The 17240-nt window shown below is 44.7% G+C and overlaps 1 long non-coding RNA gene and 3 other non-coding genes across 6 annotated transcripts in view; all 4 read left to right on the top strand.

Annotated features, from left to right (window-relative positions):
- LOC108350703 (uncharacterized) overlaps nt 1–17015 on the top strand; it is a 42621-nt gene extending 25606 nt beyond the window's left edge. For 2 of the 3 annotated variants that reach the window (XR_005503545.2, XR_005503543.2), the window contains exons 3-4: nt 8232–8429; nt 16697–17015. This is a non-coding gene — a long non-coding RNA (uncharacterized LOC108350703). Of the gene's footprint in view, nt 1–3106; nt 4287–8231; nt 8430–16696 lie in introns of those variants that run through there. The other variant, XR_005503544.2, reaches the window with a different exon arrangement.
- Nucleotides 3000–3071, top strand: Trnac-gca15 (transfer RNA cysteine (anticodon GCA) 15). The gene has a single exon. It is a non-coding gene; the product is annotated as a tRNA-Cys (tRNA).
- On the top strand, nt 9199–9270 carry Trnac-gca14 (transfer RNA cysteine (anticodon GCA) 14). Its single transcript has one exon. It is a non-coding gene; the product is annotated as a tRNA-Cys (tRNA).
- On the top strand, nt 10778–10849 carry Trnac-gca39 (transfer RNA cysteine (anticodon GCA) 39). The gene has a single exon. It is a non-coding gene; the product is annotated as a tRNA-Cys (tRNA).
- Nucleotides 17016–17240: the final 225 nt, after the last annotated feature.

Raw genomic sequence — 17240 nt, 5'->3', positions numbered from 1 at the left:
GTCTTTTACTATGAGGTAGTGTCTGTCTTTGTCTCTGACATGTGTTTCCTGTAGGCAGCAAAATGCTGGGTCCTCTTTACATATCCAGTCTGTTAATCTGTGTCTTTTTTTTTTTTTTTTTTCTTTTTTTCGGAGCTGGAGACCGAACCCAGGGCCTTGCGCTTCCTAGGCAAGCGCTCTACCACTGAGCTAAATCCCCAACCCCAATCTGTGTCTTTTTACTGGGGAATTGAGTCCATTGATGTTGAGCAATATTAAAGAATAGTGATTATTGCTTCCTGTTATTTTTGTATTTAGAGGATTATGTTTGTGTGCTTCTCTTCTTTTGGTTTTGTTGCAAGGAGATTATATTCTTGCTTTTTTTAGTGTGTAGTTTCCCTCCTTGTGTTGTGCTTTTCCATTTATTATTCTTTGTAGGGCTGGAGTTTTAGAAAGATATTGTGTAAATTTGGTTTTGTCATGGTATATCTTGGTTTCTCCCTCAATGTTAATTGATAGTTTTGCTGGATATATTAGCCTGGGCTGGCATTTGTGCTCTCTTTGGCTCTGTATGACATCTGTCCAGGATTTTTTGGCTTTTATAGTCTCTGGTGAGAAGTCTGGTGTAATTCTGATAGGTCTGCCTTTATTTGTTACTTGACCTTCTCCCCTTACTGAGTTTAATATTCTTTCTTTGTATTGTGCATATGATGTTTTGACTATTTTGTAATGGGAGGAATTTCTTTTCTGGTCCAATCTATTTGGAGTTCTGTAGGCTTCTTGTATGTTTATGGGCATCTCTTTCTTTAGGTTATGGAAGTTTTCTTCTAAGATTTTGTTGAATATATTTACTGGCCCTTTAAGTTGGAAGTCTTCACTCTCTTCTATACCTATTATCCTTAGGTTTGATCTTCTTATTTTGTCCTGGATTTCCTGCTTGTTTTGGGCTAGGAGCTTTTTCTGTTTTACATTATCTTTGACAGTTGTGTCGATGTTTTCTATGGTATCTTCTGCTCCTGAGATTCTCTCTTCTATCCCTTGTATTCTGTTGGTGGTGCTCGCATCTGTGACTCCTGACCTCTTACCTAGGTTTTCTATCTCCAGGGTTGTCTCCCTTTGTGCTTTCTTTATTGTTTCTATTTCCATTTTAACTCCTGTATGGTTTTGTTCATTTCCTTCTCCTGTTTGGTTGTGGTTTTTTATAGTTCTTTAAGGGATTTTTGTGTTTCCTCTTTAAGGACTTCTACTTGTTTACCTGTGTTGTCCTGTATTTCCTTAAGGGAGTTATTTATGACCTTCTTAAAGTCCTCCATCATCATGATAAAATGTGATTTGAAATCTAAATCTAAATCTTTTTCTGTGTTTTTGGATATCCAGCGTTTGCTTTGGTAGGAGAACTGGGCTCTAATTATGCTTGGGTTCCTGAGCTTTCTTCTCGCCATCAGGTTGTCTCTGGTGTTAGCTTGTTAGCTTGTCTTGCTGTTTCTGATGTTGGCTTGACCCTCCTGTGGGCCTGTGTGTCAGCACTCCTGGAGACCTGTTTTCCTTTTTTCTTTCAGCCAGTTATGGGAACAGAGTGTTTTTCTCTCAGGCATGTAGTTGCTCCTAAAGGCTGGCTTTTCAGCTCTTGGTGAGGGCAGCAACTGGAAGGGTCCTGCCCCTACTGCTCCTAGGTCCTTGTGTACAGGGGGCACAGATAGCACTAGGCATTTTCCTCTTGAGTCAGGAATGTGAGCAGAGAGTAGTCTCCTCTGAGTTCTTAGGTGTGTCTGCACCTCTGAGGGTCTAGCTCTCCCCACCCACCATGGGATTTGGGCACAGGGAGCTGTTTGACCAATTCAGCTCTGATCTGGGCACAGATCTGGACTGCGGGGCTCCTGCAGCTGACTGCTCCTATATTTCTGCGTCCAGAGGCACTATGCAGTTTCTTTTTGGGCCAAGGATGTAGGCAAAGGTGGACAGAAGTGGCAATCTATCCTGTAATCTCAGGATTGCCTGCACTTCCGGGTGTTCAGCTCTCTCTCCCACAGGATTTGAGAGCAGGGAGCTGTGGGCCAGGATCAGAGTATTTCTGGCCACAGCCAGAAACTGGAAGTGCTCAAATCCAATTTTTAATGATGGTTCTTAAAAGCTTTAACCTTCCTTGTAGCCCATCACCCACCAGAGGTGGTGGAAAAGAAAGGATAGGGGGGGAGTAGACCTGTTTAGAAAGATTCTTTGGAGCAGCTCCCATCTGTGTTGTCTGGAAATCAGTACTTCAGTTCATAGGTCAGCAGGCAGCAGCTTGAATTCACAAACACATCACAGATACACCAGCAGTCCAGTTGGTAGAGTTGGGATAGCAAACACGAATCAGCAGTGGTGGCAATGCCCAGCAGAGACAGCCAGGCCTCAGCTTTAGTGAGCAGGGGGGACCAACAGGAATACCAGGAGTTCTTGGTTGTGCCTCTCTCAGGGAAGTGAAGAACACTGAAGACCCACAAGCACAAGCATTGCACAGCTAGCTATACCAGCAAGCCAAGCTCTCCATCACTCCTCGGAGTCCTATTTATACCCTCCAAACATCACATGTCCTCCATGGCTTTTGCCTCAGCATGTGCATCCAATCAGCCCAAGTCTGCAGAGTCCAGAAAATGGAGCTCAACTATACAATGTAAGGCAGACCAATACATGAATGTTGTTAGCAAAGAATCCTTCATTGTGTATCCTTAGACCTGCTTGCCTTAGCAGAAAGGCTCTCTCCTGTGTCTGCTTCAGTGAAATGCTCCCTTGCAAGTCTGCCTGAGCCTTTCATATCTATGTCCACTTTCATGTGTTTACCCCAGCAAAACACCATCCAACTGACTTTCCAAAGAATCCTTACATTTTCATTTCAGAAGGGGCCTGTGACTTTTTATGCAGGAGAGTGATGTGCTTTCTCTGACTCAGCCTGAAGTTCTCAAATGATGATGCATAGGGTACAAGTGATGTGGGTGTAACTCTGGAAGTGAAGGATATTAATTAAGCCTTATATTAGTAAAGGGGGTATAGCTCAGGGGTAGAGCATTTGACTGCAGATCAAAAGGTCCCTGGTTCAAATCCAGGTGCCCCCTACTCATAATTTTTTTCTACATAGATATTTGAATTTTAAGTTCTAGTTCCTTACTAGACAACAGAGTTAAAAATATTTTTTAGAAACAGCAACTATTAAGGCTTTTATGGTGGTATTGCCACCCAAAATAAATTATGATTAATCAAAGAGTCTATAAAAGATCCCTTTCCCAGGCCTCACCTCAAACAGCTAGAACACCCTGGGTGGAGCTAAGGCCTCATAAAAGCTTCCCTGTGGTTTCTAGAACCCTCTGAGATGAGAACCGGCCTTACAGAGTTTCCTGAAAGCTGCCTCAGCCCTGGCTGCCTCAACTCAGCTCTGTCTGCACAGCTCTATCTGTCTGGACCTTCACTCATATCCACAAGCATTTGTGTGTGATATGTTAATATGTAAAATGTCTAAAACCGGACTGGACTGCACCTTTCAGAGACAGATCATCCCTTTTCTGTGCTTCTTACTTTCTTAATCTTTTTCTCTTGCCTGTCCAAGAATTCTTCCCAGGAAGAGATGAAATTGGTCTTCTGATCACAGCTACTAAGATCTGTGGCTCAGTAAGATAGTTCTCATAAGTCCAGAACAGAGAGGGGGGATGTTTGGGGGCAGGGGTTTCAGAGAGTGATAGCAACTTCGTGGGTAAGATGTTTTAAGATGTGTTTAGTTAGTGCAACACACAAGGGTAACTGTGTTATTCACACTTTGGAAAAAAAGCTGTACAAAATATAAACTGTCTCAAAACTAAAATCATGTTACTTTTCATATTTTGAAGAACAAACAGCTTTTTGGTAAAAACTCTCAGAACCCATTGTGGGTACATGTCGCGCGCCTAATGTCCCGCCAGTAAGAACAACGCGCGGCAACAGGATTCTTCTGCGAACAAGCCTTTACTGTGTTACAGCTCTCTTGAACAGGGACCCTGAGTAGCAAAATCACTCGGCTTATATAGACAACAGTATGCTAATTATCTCTCAGGGATTGGTGGGGCTTGGATCACCCCACTACTTGTCCTCCAGGGATTGGCGGAGAATGAATCACCTCATTAGCATATTAACGGTCAACTGACACCTGGTGCATAAACCACACATGTGCAGTACCGCTGTTCACCACTAGAGGGAGCCCTAGCAAGGGGGACAAGCCTGCACATGCGCAGTAAGTCGTTTATATCCAGACAAGGCTGGATGTCGGCGCCATCTTTGTTTTGCCGCACCGCTCTCTACAGGTACAGATTGGAGAATATAGTTCAGAAGTTCCACTTATGGCTTTTACCATCCCTCACATGAAACATCTTTTATAGCCTTTTAAAAAAAGTGCCAAGCATGATGATATCTATGGCCCTCATCACCACTAAAGGCCGTGGGAATTTTCACTGTCTGTATGCCACCTGAAACCATGCTGATGCCTGTGGTTCCTGATGCTACTGCTGCTGCAGGCCACGTCAGTGTCCATGGTCTGTGTTGCCACTGGAGGCCACGTTAATATATGTGGCCTATGTCTGTAGTCCCTGTGACCACCAAAGGCCATGTTGGTGTCTGTGACCCTGCTGCAGACAGAGGCCATGCCAATGTCAATGGCCTTTGTTACCACTAAAAGCCATGGAGATGTCTGTGGTCTGTGCTGCCACCTGAAGCCATGTTGATGTCCATGGACCGGGTTGCTGCCAAAGGCCATGTTGGTCTCTGTGATCTGGCTATGGCCATGTTGATGTCAATGGCCTATGGTGCTGCCAGGAGCCATGCTGGTGTCTGTGGTCCATGCTGCAGCTGAAGGCCATGTTGATATCTGTAGTAAGTGTACTGCCAGTGGTAGTTTGAATAGGAATGGGCTCTATAGATATGTGTTTGAATGTTTGGCCCAGAGGGAGTGGCACTATTAAGAGGTGTGGCCTTATTGGAGTAGGTATGGCCTTGCCCAAGGAAGAGTGTCACTGTGAGGGTGGGCTTTGAGGTCTCAGAAGCTCAAGATTGGTCTAGTGTCTCACAGTCCTTCCTCCTGACTGTGGATCAAGATGTAGAACTCTCAGCTCCTTCTCCAACACCATGTCTGACTTCATGCCACCATGTTCCTGCTATGGTGATAATGAACTAAATCTCTGGACTGTAAGTCAGCCCTGATTAAATGTTTTCCTTCATAAGAGTTGCTGTTGTCATGGTGTCTCTTCACAGCAACAGAAACCCTAGATGCCACTGAAGGCCATAGAGATGTCCATGGTTTGTGCTGCACCTGAATCCATGGCAATGTTCATGGTTCCTGCTGTGGCCGGAGGTTGTGTGGAAGTCTGTGATCCATACTACACTGACTATAAAGGGCAAGAAAGCTTTTCTTGGTGTGGTATTGATGACTGCAGACTCACAGCTGAGAATGAGAGACATAGAAGGCCTCTGGGAAACCTCTCTTCCCCATCCTCTGATACTTCCCCACCCCCCACCCCCCACCCCCCACCCCCAAAAAAAGAAAGCCATTGAAGACAACTCTTTAAACTGGCCGCTGGGAGTTTGACTATGCTCCAGTGAGTATATGGGCAACACAAATTGGACTTTGTAATTTTTTTCTTCCTTTTTTTCTTTTGTTTTGGGGGAGCTCACAAGGATGGGGGAGGACCTGGGAAATAAATGTGATAAGGGTGCGTTATGTGAAACTTCCAAATAATCAATAAAAATATTTTGTTAATAAAAAATAAGTACCTAGAACATATTCCATGATTCACTGGATTTGTATAAAAATCAGGAGTTTGCATCTTGTATGGTCAAAATGAGTCCTTGTAAAGCCATTTGGGGTGCAAGAATATCTTGGTTTCTATATTGAATGGCAGATAAATGACCATGTATGACAGGGCTTTGTCATATTTAGTCCCTTGGAGACTTTGTCTATAAGAAGGAGATAGTTTGTTGAAGGGTTTCTGATTTTCAATACAGGCTGGAAAGGGGCCTGTCAGAGAAGTTGGGGTGCAATGGGGACTCCAACCTTAATAAAAAATAGATCACTCTTTTACCTTTAGGGAGTATAATCTCCTGCCAACATCCATCCCAGCATCCAGTGACTTCGAGTAGCAGGTAGCATGGACTGGAACTTAGAACAACATGCAATGCAAAATGTCACAGCTGTGTTGAATATCATGTGCCACCCCAACTAGTAACTTCAGCCATGCCTGAAGAGTATAGGATGTTCAGCTTGGGACAGATAAAGACCAGGTGTGCAGAGCTGACTATGGAGAAGGCCTGGAAACTGTGGGTGTGGCTGAAAAGTGACCGTGTGGAGAAGCACATTATTCTTGGGGTGGTAGCTTGCTATAAGAACTCAGCTCTGGGCTTTAACACTCAGAATTCAAATTCCCTCCTTCTGATGCTGAAAAGATACTGGTTGGCCTCCTTCCTGCTTTTTGAGAATCACTTTTCTGTACTGATGATCATAAATTTCTAATTCCAATTTGTATGTTCTCTAGCTACACATGTATGTCCATGGAACATTAGGAAAGTTTTCTTTTTCTGGGTTCTAAATGCTGGGTCTTCTTGCAAGGAGGGATGAAGGGCCGAGTGAGTTTGTCTCACCACCCCCATCTACCATATTTCTACTCCAAATGACATACCCACAGCCTATCTTCAGTCCTATCCAGTCATATCTTACTTTTCTTGGGTAGACAAAAATCTCTCATTTGATTTTCCATTCTTATATTGTTCCAAACCTGTGAAGCCTGTCAACAATTAAGAATCTCCAGTGGTGGCTCTCTGTGAAGAAATGACTACTTGCAGCCCCACAATAGAGTAGACAACAGCCTCTCCCCCCTCTACCCAGCCAGGTTCCCCTGACTCACATTACATGTGCATATCCAATATGCAAAGTCAACAGCTTCACTTAGAATTCTTCAGTCCTATGAGGCACATTAGAGAGACCCAAAGAACATATATTATTTATACCTGAAGGCACATTTCCTAGCTAGTTGAAATAATCAAATAACTCATTACCCAAAGAATAAAACACTGCTGCTTGCCTGAGTGTCTCTTGTGGATCATGATTCATTGTTGAGTTCACCCCTTTCCCAAAATAATTGTCTCCATGAATGAGACCCCTTTGGAAGACAATTCTCACTGTGCGTCATGCAATCTGTTGGGTCAGAAGGGCCCACATGGAAGAGAGTCCTGGCTCCACTTCAGCGCACCTTGGAGGCCTTGGGTGTTGTAAAGCCTGTTTTTATGCTGCTTCCTGTTCTCACTGAAAGGTTGAAGTGACAGGTCATAAACTCTACCTTTGAAATCCAGGACCAGAAGATGAGAAAAGCTGAGAATAGAAATCAGCAAACAAGTTGTACCCGAATGTGCAGTGGTGAGAATGAGGTGGAGAGAGACACCTATAGCAGGGGGAATGTAAAAGAAGACATTAGAGGGAAAGGGAGAGTGGGCTCGATTCTCCAGAAAAGTACCCAATGGGACCTGAGGAGGAGGCCAAAGGGGTCTGGGTAGGGAAGGTTTCTACAAGTTTAGAGATGAGTCTGTGAGAAAGGGCAGGTGAAGGCCTGTGTGCCCCGTCACAACCCACGAGTGCACAAGACTTGAGAAGTCACACTCTATCATGGGCTACTGGATGAGCCAACATGGGCAATGCAGGAGTCTCTAGGAAAAGCAGCACCGACCAGGGAGAAAGCCCTTGTCTGCACATGAAGCTTGGGCCCTTCCTGGTGTGGTGACATCCTGGCAACCCTGGGGGATGATGTCATACAGGTGAGGCAGGTACAAATAGAATGAGGCCTATCATTGGACAAGAGGGAAGGATGAGCGGGAGAAAAGTTTGAGGGAAGAGGAGAAGACTGGGATGGAAAGGATGGGAGGCTGGGGGAGGCTGCAGAGAAGCCGCCGCCAAAAGAACATGGAGGCTGATGTAAAGATCCCATTCTGTTTACAGGTAGTTATGAATGTTCTTAAGGGATGGATGTGTACAGGGCTTTGCATGTTTAGGTGGGCAATTATATCTTATCAATTGGATCAGAGGTTATTGTGTTGTGTGCTCTTTCTTGTGGCGATTTGACTTTGGGAGAGTGTGTGGTGGCAGAGAGACACTGGGCCACCACGGAGTTGGGATATGTGTTTCTGGCAAGGTATCTACCAGATATCTTGGGGCACTGCAGTGCCAGATCTAGGAGGGGTAAAAGACAGCCTTTTTCATAATTTTACAGCAACACAACCCCATCAAGCTGCTGAGCCAACAACCCCTCTGTGGACCGGATCCTCTCCTCAGATAACTTCTGTCTGCAAATGGGGAAGAAGGAGGATGGAGAGAAACAAAGCAAGTTCATCTATTGCCCCAGAACACTGTGCAAAGAGGCTACTTAAGTGTAAATGTGGACTCTGGTTGTGGCATGGCCACTAATCAGGTATGTTGTATTTGGAAGTGAGTTTAATGACAGTGTTTTTTTTCATATCTACAATATGGAAGGTCACAGATTAAATCAACATCTTCAATCTGAGTGTGAGTGTGAATTTTCATTAAGCTTGATAGCAACATACATCATCCCTAGCTCCCTTCCCTACGAGTCTACATTCTTCTTCAGATTTTTCTACATGATTTTTTTAATATCAAGAAGTTTTGCTTTTTCTCACACCTCCAGAAGATCTGTTTAACAGCTATTTTCTGGGTTGTTCTCTTGTATGTGGAGCTGTAGAGTTTTGAGACATAATTTTTATTATGTTATATGTATAGCTATATATATTATGTATATGTATAGCTATTTTACCTGAATAAATGTCTGCACCATGTGACACGCACCAAGGTCAGAAAAGGGGGTTAGGTCCCCCAGAACTGGAGTTACAGATGGTTGTGAGCTGCTGGGTGCTGGGATGACTTGAACCTGAGTACTCTGCAATAACAACAAATGTTCTTAACCACTGAGCCAATTCTCGAGCCCTTGAACTCCAAAATTTTTAATGTGCCTGCCTCAACTGGGAACTAGGGCAGGAGGCTGCTGTTCATGAGAACGTGGCTGTCAGATGTGCAGAGACAGCTCAGGCCTGGGCCTCAGAGGAGGAAGCAGATAATGGCAGAGCACTGGTAAGTGCACATGTCAGATGTTAACAGCCAGGGAGTGGCCATGTGGGTTTAGAATTATGTATTATACGTTATGTAGTATACATATATAAACAGGTGGGGGCATAGCTCAGGGGTAGAGCATTTGACTGCAGATCAAGAGGTCCCTGGTTCAAATCCAGGTGCCCCCTTCCCTTTTTTACTCATCGAACACAATGCTTCTGAGATCCTGTCTCAAAAGTCCAAAATAAACCAAGTTTTTAAAAAAGACAAAGAACAAACCATATTACATATAGCAGCAATGTCCTTTCCTTGTGGGATGCTCTCACTGAGATGTATTTTTTTGGAGAGTGTCCTGGGACCATTTTATTTTTTATGGGTATATCATATTCCATCCCATGAATGTGCATAATCTCTGATGCACATGCTCACAGCTCCAGTTCTTTATTGACTAAAATCGGGAACCAATGAATCTCTGTATCCGAGTACAACTATGTGAGCACCGCTGAAGGAAAATGGGACCATTTTTTTCTCTAGGAACTTAAAAGAAAAAAGAAAAATAACTAACAGAGATTCAGCAAGATGTCTAGCTCCTCAACCTCAACCCCGCCTCAGCCTTTGGAGTGCTGTGATCTCCACCATACATAGCTAACTTTTATTTTTTAACACAAGCAATATGATTGATATTAACAGTTAAAATATAAACAATACTACATTGTTTTTTTTAATCTTTATTAACTTGAGTATTTCTTATTTACATTTCGATTGTTATTCCCCTTCTCGGTTTCTGGGCCAACATCCCCCTAACCCCTCCCCCTCCCCTTCTATATAGGCTTCCCCTCCCAACCCTCCCCCCATTACCACCCTCCCCCCAACAATCATGTTCACTGGGGGTTCAGTCTTGGCAGGACCCAGGGCTTCCCCTTCCCCTGGTGCTCTTACTAGGATATGCATTGCTACCTATGAGGTCAGAGTCCAGGGTCAGTCCATGTATAGTCTTTGGGTAGTGGCTTAGTCCCTGGAAGCTCTGGTTGCTTGGCATTGTTGTTCATATGGGGTCTCGAGCCCCTTCAAGCTCTTCCAGTTCTTTCTCTGATTCCTTCAACGGGGGTCCTATTCTCAGTTCAGTGGTTTGCTGCTGGCATTCGCCTCTGTATTTGCTGTATTCTGGCTGTGTCTCTCAGGAGTGATCTACATCCGGCTCCTGTCTGTCTGCACTTCTTTGCTTCATCCATCTTATCTAGTTTGGTGGCTGTATATGTATGGGCCACATGACAACACTACATTGTTAAAAGCTCAAATCTCCATGATTCCACCCACATGCATTTTGTATTTTGCCTACACACTTGACAAATTATCAGGAATCTTAGTCTTTTATAAAATAAACATCAAGCCAAGAGCTCTGAAATTCTGTTCCATGCACGGGAAGATACTGTCACCCAGTGACAAGCTCCCAACCCAGGGCAGCTGACAATAAGTCAGTACTCCATGGTTGCCATTGTCAAAGACAATTCTCTGGCTGGTTTAAGGGAATCCTCAGGTATATGCCCCAACAAGCCAGAGGGCTGTCCTCGGTCACGTATGAGAAGTACTACAGAACAGAAGGAAGTGGAACTCAGAGAGGGCTTGCAGCAACATCTAACTTGCAGGACTGCCTTGTAAAGGCTATTAATTATATTACCTCTCAGGCAAGGGCAAGGGGGTATAGCTCAGGGGTAGAGCATTTGACTGCAGATCAAGAGGTCCCTGGTTCAAATCCAGGTGCCCCCTTTAGGTATCTCTTTTGCCTCCCTAATTTAGTGCTATCCTCACTAGAAATATTTTCAGACATTTTCAGCCTCCCTTATGTCAGCCTGAGCTACCTCCCTCTGCCACACAGAGGGATGGCAATCTATACCTCCAGCTGATCCCTCAGCTCTCTGTGTTCATACCTTGAGTCTTATAGACACTTGCACCTGATTTTGATAGCCAGAAACTTTCACATCCTCTAAACTAGTGAGTTCTATCAGTCACAATCAAGCAGGAGACAGAAGGCCAGTAAAAGAGAGTTACACTACAAAGACAGTGTAAAGACATGAAGACAACTGTGTGTACGTAGTTCTTTGTAGTGAGAGACCCAAGCAAGATCAAATGAGAACAGCAGGGGTCCAAGTAAAGGTTTAGCCTCCTGGAGAAGTTTTTGTTTACTTTTGTTTAATGCTTTGAGTTAGTGTAGAAAGCACTTTGTGTCACCACAGTGTGGTGTCTTCATACCTATGTATCATTACACTTCGTCCTCACTTGTTCCCTTCCCCACCTCCATCCCTCTTCCCACTCAGTTCCCTTTTCTTCCCAAATGACTCCCAAGTCCTTTTTATCTTATGCGTTCCATGACTCAACTTACCACACACACACACACACACACACACACACACACACACACACACACACACACAGCCGGTGACTAGAAGTGTGACAAAGGTTCTCTAAATCTTCACATCTGCATAAAGTCCACTGAAATCTTACACAGGAAATTCCTCTGGGTGGATGCCTGTCCAGTGTCTATTGTTGAATGGTGGACAGACACCACCCCATTGCTACCCCTGATCCTTGGGTAATTGTCTCAAATAGTACACGAAATCTCATTTTTCTCCTGCTCATCTGGGTGTGCCTATGGGTTCTCAGAGCCTGTGTGTCCTGGATTCTGATTTCTCTTGTGTTCCCGAACAAACTCATTTCTCTGTAGAGCCTCTCTCCATGTCACCATTTTTGGTTGACAAAAAGTCCAGTCTAGACCATTCATTTCACATTCCAACTGCAGGCTCACAGGCACTGTGACAGATGGCTGTATTTTGTGACACTAGACTTTCTGTGGCTTGTTACGCAACATCACTGTGAGTAAGACTTCCCAGTGCTGAAATGGGTATTTGGAGGGGTTCTTGCTGGGACAGATCCCAAATCCATGGTCTCTGTGTGTAGCAAGCAATCTGTTCCGTCAGCTGCAGGGATGGTAGGAGCCACTGCCAAGGGCAGGGAGACAGCAGCCTGGGAAAGCCTGGGAAGCAGAAAGTGTCCTTGATGGCGCAGAGCAGGGGAGGGATGGTGGGTAAATGTTCAGTGTGTGAGCTCCTTGATGTAGGCTGCATCTGACCTGAGTTCAGATGAGAACTGCCTAGCTTTATAAGCAGCATTTAAAGGTGGTGTGGATTACTCAGAAATTGCAGAGTTGGGAAAGTAAGATTGATCTGTCTGAGACTATGATACCAGTTTAAGAAGAAGGAAATTCAATGCCTTTTATAGACACAACCTCAGGGGAAAAGCCAACTCGACCATGTGGCTTAAAAGCCCTTTTACCAGGACCACTGATATCACCAAGGTGGTGCCAGCTAAATAACTCTTGTTGGCAATGAGTGTTCCTCAGAAGATGAAGGGCGTGGTCCCACAGGAACCTGATGTGCCCAAAATTTACAACCAAGCCAGAGAAAAGCAGTATCAAAAAGGAGTGTGGAGATCGCTGTTCAGAATGAAACCAATTTCATAAGCAACCCATGATTTTCTTGAGGGCTTGTATTAGCTAGGCTTCTGTATTGCTGCGTCCAAATATCTGAGGGAAGCATTTTAAAGGAGGAAATGTTTATTTTGCTTGTGATTTTCTGCTACTGTGGCAGGAATGGAAAGCATGGGCAGAGCAGATGCTGTGGTGGGCAGAGGACAGGAACACAGGAAGGTGCCAGGGCAAATGACAATGCCCAGGACATGTCCTGTGACCTACTTCTTTCCGTGAGGTCCCGCCACCAGTGTTTCAGCACTAACTCCATCCTATGCATAGTGAATCCATGGAAAGATTGATCCTACCTTAGGTCAGAGCTACCACGATCTAATGAATCCTAGGAACTGCCTCCTGACCTATTCAATCTCTTGGTGTTTTCTCCATCCCTTCAAGGTCACTATTAAGATCCACTATCACAGGCTGTGTTCAAATTACACAAAGTAGTGTGAACAAATTACACAAAGGCATTAAGAAGGACCACTGCACCAGTCATTGCACACGGGAGAGTCAGGCATGGTAACTACTCAGAAATGACATATTTCCAGTAATCTTTTCAGATTTATAGGATAGTGGAAAAGATAGGTTCTCAGATGACAGAGCCAAAAGTCATATAGAACAATGATGAGAAGTAGTCCTGTGTGGCAGAGCAAGGATCTAATGAAAGAAAACTTCTTTTTTTTTTTTTTTTTTTTTTTTGGTTCTTTTTTTTGGAGCTGGGGACCGAACCCAGGGCCTTGCGCTTCCTAGGTAAGCACTCTACCACTGAGCTAAATCCCCAGCCCCGAAAGAAAACTTCTAATCATGGGGTGTGCTTGTTACTTTGGGGGTAATTGTTTGAGTGACAGGGAACAGTCTGGAGGTGCTCACATTGGCTTGTAGACAGAGACACAGGTAATTGTGATAGAGAAGCACAGCATTTCACCTGGATCTGAATCTTAGTTTTCTTTTTGTCTTTGACCAGAACTCGATTTATAACCAAAGATGACCTTGAACTTCTGTTACCCTTGTCTCCACCTACCAATAATTGAAATTTTAGGCAATCCCTGCATCTTCCGGCTTATGTGTTACTGGGGTACCAACTTAAGTCCTCATGCATCTAGGCAGGCACTCTACCAATGGGTCTACATTCCCAACCACATACTTGAGAATTTCTTTTCTTTTTTGTTAAAGTCAGTTTCTAATATCATGTACTTGTATTGTTTTTTTTTTTGTTTTTGGTTTTTGTTTTGTTTTGTTTTGTTTTTTTAGTATTTGAGTATAATTGTGATGCTGAAAGTCTACTCCTCTGAATTTGGAATGGGGTGGGTGGGTGTTTGTGTCAGAATCTTATCTATTTAAGTTCATGAATAAAAGAAGCCTCCAAATTGTTGCTAGGACAAAAGACCTTGACAAAGGCAGCTTAAGAGAAAGGGTTTGTTTTGGCCTTTGGTTTCAGAAGCCCAGCACGGTGAGAAGACATTTGGAATCTGAATGGGAGGCAGCTGTTCAGATCATATTTACAGTCAGAGAGTGATGTCTATTCAGCTAGCTTTCTCTTTTACTTCAGTAAAAGTGAACCATAAACTTCTGTCTTGAGCAATTGATAAGTAATGGTACCATTTGCAGAGACTTAGAAGATAAGTGGAATTTTGAGGGGCTATTTATCATAGTTCATGCAGAGTCCCAGACCTTCTAGTGAATTTCCTCTCTTATTAAATTGATCTAGGAAACTACTCACAGACCTGTTCAGCATTGTCTCCACTGTGATTCTGCATCCCCTCAGGATGACCATTGAGATTAACCATCCAACTCAATAGGGTTTAATGTGGAACACAAGATCCTGGGCTGAGTTTGGAAGATTGGTTGGAAGCAGTGGGTGGAGGTTAGTGTATTGTACATGTAGGACTCATCAGGAGGAGAGCATGGTCAATCAAGCTCTGAGCCCCAGTTCAGTCCAGAACAGAGATGGGACATACTTCCTGGTCCTTGATCTTCTAATGTACTTGGCATGAGATGGTAGGGAGTGCCCAGCCGAGTCTGGAAACCTGTTCACCTAGTCAGACTTCCTCATTTGTGTTTCTGTCACTGCTATGAAAGTGTCCCTTTGCCAGCTGCTACTTCTCCAGCATGAACATGAAGCTGGCTAAGCCCCAAACACAGAGAGAAGAATACAGATGGGCCCACAGCTTGAGGCCCAGCCTAGACCCACGCACCGATGGGCGTCCAACCTACTGAACGATGAGAATAAAGGGATGTTTCCCACTGCATGGGTCTCAACTGTGGAATGGGGAGTTGGCTAGAATTGCTGTGGCAGTCATAGCTCCCACACCTGCCCCTTCCCAACACCCATCAAGTGTTGACTGAGAAGAGGAAGAACATAAATGTGTTGGATTCAGGATGTGTGGATGGAATAGCAAAGGTGTTTAGATAAGTGAGAACTCTCAGAAATGTAGTGGTGAACTCATGGAAGTTGAGCATCTAGGCAGCTGCTGGTGGGTTGCCAGTTTCCCTAGCCTATCAGTGAGTAAGGTTTATTGTCCCTTGTGGGATTCTTTTTGTGGTAACATTGGTACTATGATTTGGGTAAGAATATTTCCTAAAAGGCTTATGTGTTGGAGGCTGGAGAGCTGGCTCTAGTTCTCGAAATTCTAGCCCCCACAAGGTAGAAGCAAAGATCTCTAACCCTCCAGTTCCAGGGAACCCAGCCCTATTTTGGCCTCTGTGGGAACTGCACACAAGTGGTGCACATAAATTCACATAAATATACTTGTAGACACCTAAAGAAGAAATAAAAAGTGTAGAAAACAATTCCAACATGGTGAGGCTCAGAGGTGGATCTTTGGGATAGTGACTCCATTGTGAGGAGCCTCACTGAACCCATGGCTGATCCACCAATGGAGCCTCATTGTGCCCATGGCTGATCCACCGATAAAGAGTCGCACTCTCATGTATTATTGAGGAGGATGGGGACTAGGAGATGAGCTTCAGAGAGGAAGTGGACCATTGGAAAGTGGCACAGAAAGATAATCCTGTGTCCTGCCTCTTCCAGTCTCTTCTTTCCCTGTTCCCTGGCTAGTGGGGTGGGCCACTCTCCTCCATCACGTCCTTTCTCCCCTATGCATTATCTCACCATAGAACCACATCAATGGGGTTAAGTGACCATGCACTAAAACCTCTGAAAACTATAAAACAAGTAAACGTATGTGGGACGGCAAACCAAGCCAAGAAGGTTGGTAGGTAGAGTGGGTTGAGACCCTAGAAACCCACACTGAAGATGGTAGGTGCCTCCCTGCTCCCTGCTCCCTGCCACATTCCTGGCCTGGAACACATGTCACACTTCCCATATAAGGAAACATGACCTGTGCTCATGTAGGATCAGAACAGAGTTCTCCATGCCAAAGAGGTACCTAGAGGCCCTGAGGGTTAGCCAATAAGCTTCCCTTCTCCGACAAAGGTATTCAATTTCCAACCCACCCTGAAAAGTTGGTACACTATGCATCCATTTTCCATGATGAACAGTCAATAAACAGTTTAGAACCACGGGCTGTCTCCTCCATCAAGAATCATCGTGGGGAACATGGAAGGGGTTTTCAACCACCGAGCTGCAGCCTAATCCTCCTGCAGAAGGCCTCTCTGTGCTTCCAGCCACAACTGCAGCCAAGTTAAGGACAATCACCATTGAGCTAAGCCAGAGCTTGCCTTTCCCTCAACCCCAAGCTAAATGCCTGGTCCCTGACTATTCTCTCAACTCCTGGAGACTCAGCAGTGCCTGAAAGTCCAGGAGTTTGGGACTGCCTGGTTCTGGCCTCGTCATAGGCCCGGGAACCCACGACACTTCATTCCTGACTTCTCTGTGTGTTCTCCAGCAGTGACTGGTGGCTCAGAGGCCAGGAAATACCAGCCTTGGCTTTCTTGCATCTGACTGTGTTTTCCCATCCCCACAGTGGTGTCTTAGCACTTCCCTGAAGCCCAGCATCTGTCCTGTGCGGGCTGCAGATGTGGGATAAGCACAGTCAAACTCTGGGTTTCTCCTCCCAGGAGGCCATGCCTTGTATCCGGCTGGAACTTGGACCAACAAATGTACCTTCATTTTACATCTTTTCTTTCAGGTGTCTGTCACAGCAACGCACAGATGACTGAGAAGGTGGTGAGATATGCGGAGGAGGAACTCCAGTCATGGAAAGGGTTATAACTCGACTGGATCAAATCCAGGACCACCCTCCTGGTCTACTTGCTCTCCAATTATTCCCCATGGTGGTGCTGAAGATTGTACCTGGAGCCTCGATGTGCTAGACAAAGCACACTCCCCTGAGCTCCATCCCCAACCCTAAAATGATCTTTTTTGATCAAGTGTTCTGCTTACTAGTCCTGCTGACCAGCACACCTTTACAAATCTGTAGTTTGTAAAGATTTATTCTCTTTATTTTATATGTATGGATGTTTTGTTTGCATGGATGTTTGTGCACCACATGTGTGTAGTGCTGCCAGGGACCAGAATAGGGTTCAGATCCTGGAACTGGATGTACAGACAGCCATTAGCTGCCATGTATGTGTTGAGAACCTAACCAAGGTCCTTTGAGAGCTCTTAACTGCTGAGCCATCTCTTCAGTGCTCTTTTTTTAGATAGGTCTCACGATGTAGCCCTGGCTGGCT

Source organism: Rattus norvegicus, chromosome 4 (assembly GCF_036323735.1).
Source record: "Rattus norvegicus strain BN/NHsdMcwi chromosome 4, GRCr8, whole genome shotgun sequence".
In the NCBI taxonomy this organism is placed as follows: Eukaryota; Metazoa; Chordata; class Mammalia; order Rodentia; family Muridae; genus Rattus; species Rattus norvegicus.
The sequence above is the reverse complement of the archived record's forward strand: the minus strand, read 5'-3'. Positions and strand labels throughout refer to the sequence as shown.